Raw genomic sequence first — 6,000 nt, forward strand, 5'->3', positions numbered from 1 at the left:
ATGGCTTTAAAGGACAGCTCGTGGGTCGAAGCCATGCAAGAAGAGTTGGCTCAATTCGAGAAGATGGAAGTTTGGACTTTGGTTGAAAAACCAAAGAATGTGCATGCGATAGGCACAAAATGGGTGTTTAAGTGCAAGAGAGATGATAAGGGGATTATTATAAGAAACAAGGCGAGGCTAGTCGTTAAAGGTTTTAATCAATAAGAGGGGATTGATTATAACGAAGTGTTCGCTCCTGTCGCCAGGTTGGAAGCCATAAGATTGTTTTTAGCGTTTGCTGCTTATGAAAAGATGAAGGTGTTTCAGCTAGATGTGAAAAGTGCGTTTTTGAATGGGAAAGTTGATGAGGTTGTGTATGTTGAGCAACCTCCGGGTTTTTCTGACCCAGACTTTCCAGATCACGTGTACAGGTTGAGCAAGGCATTGTATGGATTACATCAGGCACCTCGTGCTTGGTATTCAACTTTATCGGATTACTTGCTCGAGAATGGTTTTGAAAGAGGGAAAATTGATAGCACGTTGTTCTTCAAAAGAGATGGAAGCGACTTCCTGCTGGTACAAGTCTACGTGGATGACATTATATTTGCTGCATCAAAAGTCTCCATGTGTCAGGAGTTTGAAGCCGTCATGAAGAAAAGGTTTGAAATGAGTGCTATGGGTGAACTAACTTTCTTTCTAGGATTGCAGGTTGATCAGAAGAAGGACGGGATGTTCATTCATCAGACAAAGTATGTTCATGATGTGCTCAAGTGCTTCAAGATGGAGGACAGTTCTCCATATGATACTCCAATCTGCGTCAATCACAAATTGGGTGCTGAAGTAGACGGTGATGCAGATGTGGACCCAACTCAATATCGGGCAATAATAGGTTCTTTAATGTACTTAACTGCATCTAGGCCTGATATAATGTTTGCTGTTTGTCTTTGTGCACGTTTTCAGGCAAATCCAAAAGAATCTCATTTGAAAGGTGCAAAGAGGATACTGCGGTATCTCAAGGGCAAGCCGAAGCTGGGGTTGTGGTACCCGAGAGGAGGAGACCTGGAGCTGGTCGCTTACACAGATTCTGATTATGGAGGGTGCAATCAGAGTCAGAAGTCAACAACTGGAGGATGTCAGTTTCTTGGTGGCAGATTGGTGTCGTGGCAATGCAAGAAGCAGAATTCAGTCGCAATTTCAACCTGTGAGGCAGAATACATGGCAGCATCCAACTGCTGCTCTCAGGTTCTTTGGATACAACAACAGTTGCGCGACTATGGTCTGAATTTCTTACTTACTCCTATTTGCATTGATAACACAGCTGCTATCTCAGTAACTAACAATCCCGTGAAACATAGTAAAACTAAACATATTGACATACGTCATCATTTCATACGGGATTGTGCTAAGAAGAAACTGATAATGCTTGAAAAGGTGGATACGCTTGATAATTTCGCTGATTTATACACTAAAGCGTTTGACAAATCCAGATTTCAAAACCTTATTGAATTGAATGGGATGATCAATCCCGAGTAACCATGCTTTTCTTGTTCGTAAAAAAAAAAGTCACTAATCGCTTAAAAATATGTCGGTTACATCAGTTTTAAGGACATGTCTTCGGATATGTTTTGGTCTCATTTTATACTTGTAGATTTTAAGGATAGCCATTAACCAGATTACTGATAGTGGCCGGGGCGGTTTATTATGAGTTTTTCATTCTTTCGCTTAAAATTAGTCGATCATACTTAGTTAGAAGGACACATACTAGTATGTGGTCGGTCCAGCTGATCCATTGGATCTTCGGGATAGCCGTTTACCTGAAGACTTTGTTTTGGTCGGGGCGATTAATGTTAAAATTTTGAAAGACAGGGAAATGAAATTATTTTTCAAGTCTGTTACTTCGTAAGAAGTTCGTTAGCTATGTTTAACGGAAAATTGATCCAACCTTGGAAAATGATAGTTATACTGATTCTGTGTGCTTAACTAGTGAAGTTATTAGGCTTAAAAGGCTTTAGGACAGTCATTGTATGTCATGGTAACTTTTTATGGTGCGTAAAAGTAGATGTGATACAAACTAAATTTACTTAATTTTACGTGGAAACTCCTTAAGAGTTTTGCATGTCTTCATATATATCTTTCCGAATGATAGGCAGAAAAGCGATTACCCAGTCATACACGAGCCCATGTGTGTTCTGATTCCCGTGAAGATAGCGTCTCAAGATACTGCAGTGATCCATATTCGGGACTTGCAGATAATTTCTACTTTGAAGTCTATGTTTAAAAAAAAAAAAAAAAAAAAAAATATTTGGAGTTATTGAAACATATTAGAGATGACAAAATCAAGACTTCACAATCATTGAGTAAGAGAGAAGAACGGGAAGGAGATCAAGAATACTTACAACTTAATCATACACTATGGGTCGAAGTCAATTCGGGGTGACTTGGGGAAAGCCAAATACGCTTTGGGATAGATAGGAGGCATCAATATTTCTGAGTTGTTGCCCACTTAAATTTTGAGGCATAATTGAACCTAACTCGTATCACAGAAATGATGAAAACCATCTTAAGTATATTACCTGCTTACAACCTGTCTCTTTATGTCATAATACAGCTAAACACGGATCTATGTGACAGTCACATACTTAGTATGATTCCTGTTCGGATCTTTTCTAAAACGTAGCAGTCCCTATCGAGACTGAAATTTGATCCCTTATACTTTAAATTTTTTAAGTTTTTGTACTTAGATAGTTTTATGATTTTTTAACTGGTTTCTTAGAATTGATCATGTCATTTATTCCTTAAAGGGAAGTTTTAAAGAGTTAATTGAAAAATGTTCAAATTATAAGGTTTGATTTTGTAAATATAGGCGATGTTGTTAAACAGGCGAAGTTGTGAATAACTTCGCCTAGGCGAAGTTATCTGTAACTTCGCCTGTATAACCCAGACCCTATATAAGGATGTTCAACAGGCAAACTGTTCATCACTTTTCAATATCCAGCGAACTTATCCGGCGAACTTACCGATTCTCCGGCGAACTTGTTGTTTTATTTCGATTCCGAGTTATTTTTCCCAGATTTCATTAAGTTCAAGATATGGCTGCGGTAGCTGGTGCTGGAGGTGCAGGAGGGGATGATGGTGACAATCAGAGACAATTTTTCCCCGGTCACAATATGTACATCACTTTAGACCCGGAGGCGAGCGGTGTGGACGATTACCGCGAGATCATAACTTTCCTCCTACGCTCGAGGATTTTTCATGCCATCACAAACACTCTGCCGATATCCTTACCAAATATCGAAGACTTCTGGCAGAAGGTCGAATACGACTGTCGTGTTGAGCCCCCGGTCATGAGAGCGACTGTGAACAATCAACAAGTTCAGTTCAATTCTGAACAGATTCGGGTGGCATTACGATTTGGAGAAGAGACGAGGGACGACCCAACTGAGTTCGTAGCTCCGTTCCGTGATGGAGCGTTTCTCCGAATGGGCTACTCTGGTCCATTAGGTGATACCCAGAGGAGGAAGGGTTTCCTTCTAGATCAGTGGCGCTTCTTCATGCACGTTATGATAGTATGCATGTCTGGGAGGAAGGCGGGCACTGACGGTATGGGTGCGACCATGCAGTCTGCAATGACTGAACTGACTTACAATAAACGCTTCAGTTTCAGTCAGATGGTCTTTTACGAGATTGACAGGCAAAGAAGGGCGATGTCTCGGGAGTGGTTCATTATGTACCCACGTTTTATCCAGATGATATTGAACCATGTGGCTCCGAATCTACCTCAGAGACGCCCGATCAGATACGTAGAATCTGTGAGCAAACGTATCTTTGCTCAATGACGCACTTCGAGTGCGAGGAGCAACCCTGAACGTCGTCCCAGGCATACTCCACTGTTTGGGTTTTTAATCAACCCAGAGTATGTTCCTTCTGGTGGGGACGAGTTCAGAGATCCTCAACCGCGACAGGCAAGAGCAACTCAAGCTCCACCTGCTGTGCCTGTTGTGTCGGCTGCAGAGGATATAGATCTTGACGCTGTTTCTGGAGGTCAAGGTTATTTTGATATGGATCAAGTTGAAGAGGTGCAGGTCTCGGCTGCACAAGGTTCGGGTGTGAGTGCTACTAGAGCAGCTACGTCGATGGCTGACTCCGATTTGGATGAGATTATGGATGAGGGGAGACGGTTGATGGTGTCTCGAGAGAGAACGTTTGGGAAAAGAAAGAGAACGGAGGATGATGAAGAGTCAGAAGAGGAAGAAGACATACATAAGCTGATAAGAAGATCAAGACGGGAAAGGACAGGTGCTGGCATGGGAGCTGGAGAGACTTCAAGGATGGTACGTTTTGCTCCGGCCTCACTGTCTGGTATGTCTATTGTTCCTTCTTCTGTACAGGTTACAAATACAAGCGCTGCGGATGTTCCCGTGATGGCTACATCATCTGCTGGCATTCCATCCATCACTGCCATCCAGACGTCGACTCCGGAGATTGTGTCTCTACCACCTCCAACGCTTACTCAGTCGGTGGTAGCTGTACGATTTGTATAGTCAACGGTCGTTACTACTGCAGGGTTATCAGGTATGGTACCACCTGCGGTTACGCCTGCTTCTGATGTCTCGCCTTCGCCTATGTCAGACTCAGAGAGAATAGCTTCACTAGAGCGGATCGTGGCAGAGCAATCGAAGACTATTCAACGCCTAGTGGAAACAAATCAACTACAGTCATCCCTTCTGGTTGAGCATGGGAAAATTATAGATGCCTTGAAGGAGTTCTTGGCATCTCAGGGGGAGATGAGCTGTAAGGGCGACGAGCTCAGGACTAAAAGAAGAAATGACCGAGACGATGATCCCAATGCATCAAAAGATGCAGGTGGTGAGCTGCCAAGAACTTCTCAAGCTCTTGGTACTTCCACAGCTGAGGGGGAGTCTACCGACGCGGCTGGTGGTGATGATGTGGTGTTGGTGGAGGATGACGTGATTGATGCGTTGAAGGAACTTGACGATGATATGTTCAGCGATGATGTGTTGTTTGATGAAGATGTGCTGCCGAGTGATGTGATTGAGAAGATCGGTGAGCAGATTCAGATTGAGAGTGAGATTGAGGAAGGAGAGATAGTAGTAGAAGATGTTGAACACGAGATCCCTGATGTTGAGAAAGCCGACATGGGTAATGAGATGGATGAGACTGAGTGGGAGGAGCAGCCTAGGTGGAAGGAAGGCTGTGCTCATTGGTTTATTAAGACCAAGAAGCCTGCTGTTCCAGCCATGTTCAAGAAGAGTTATAACATCAAAGGCTATGCTGAGTCGAAGAATGGAATTATCTGTTGGATATATGATGAACAGATAAAGTTGTTTGTGGTGAAGCGTTATGATGGTATTCAATACTTCAAAAGAATGTTGAGATCTCTCAATACGTTGCCGGAATGTGAGGTGAAGGATTTGGCCAGGTTGGGCTTGATAAATAGAAGTGACGACAACATGCAAGAGTGATTGGGAAGATCGTGTGGAAAGAAAGCATAAAAGAGAAGAAGTTTGAATTATTAAAGCCACAGAAGGGAAAGCTCGTGGAGGATACAGAAAGGGGAATGAGAGCAGATGGCAAGCCATGGATGGTGATGAAGTACAAACCGATCCGATGCATCAAGGAGGTTCCAATGAAGACTATGCCTCAAGATGTGTTGAAGAATCTAAAATGGTGGTACGTTGATTGCCAGACTGCTGAAGCCGTGATGGAAGACGAAGACGAACAGGAAGTGCTGAGGGTGTATGATCCGATGCATCTTGTTAACTTATCGAAAGCTGATCTGCAAGTGTTGAATGAAAAGAAGATATTCTATATTCCTGCTTGGAAGGATGAAGCAAGGAAATATCAGCGAGTAGTCACGGTATGTGTTAGAGAAGGAGTGCACGCATGAAGATACAGGATTACGAGACAAGAGCTGAAAGATCAAGATATGAAGCTACTGCCAAGGGGGAGTCTGTTGGTGCATAGATGTCAGTAGTTCATATGTCTAATGTCTGTAATCGA

Source organism: Bidens hawaiensis, unplaced genomic scaffold (assembly GCF_021521415.1).
Source record: "Bidens hawaiensis isolate Kalapana, Puna unplaced genomic scaffold, B.hawaiensis_p1.1 tig00001692_1, whole genome shotgun sequence".
NCBI lineage: Eukaryota > Viridiplantae > Streptophyta > Magnoliopsida > Asterales > Asteraceae > Bidens > Bidens hawaiensis.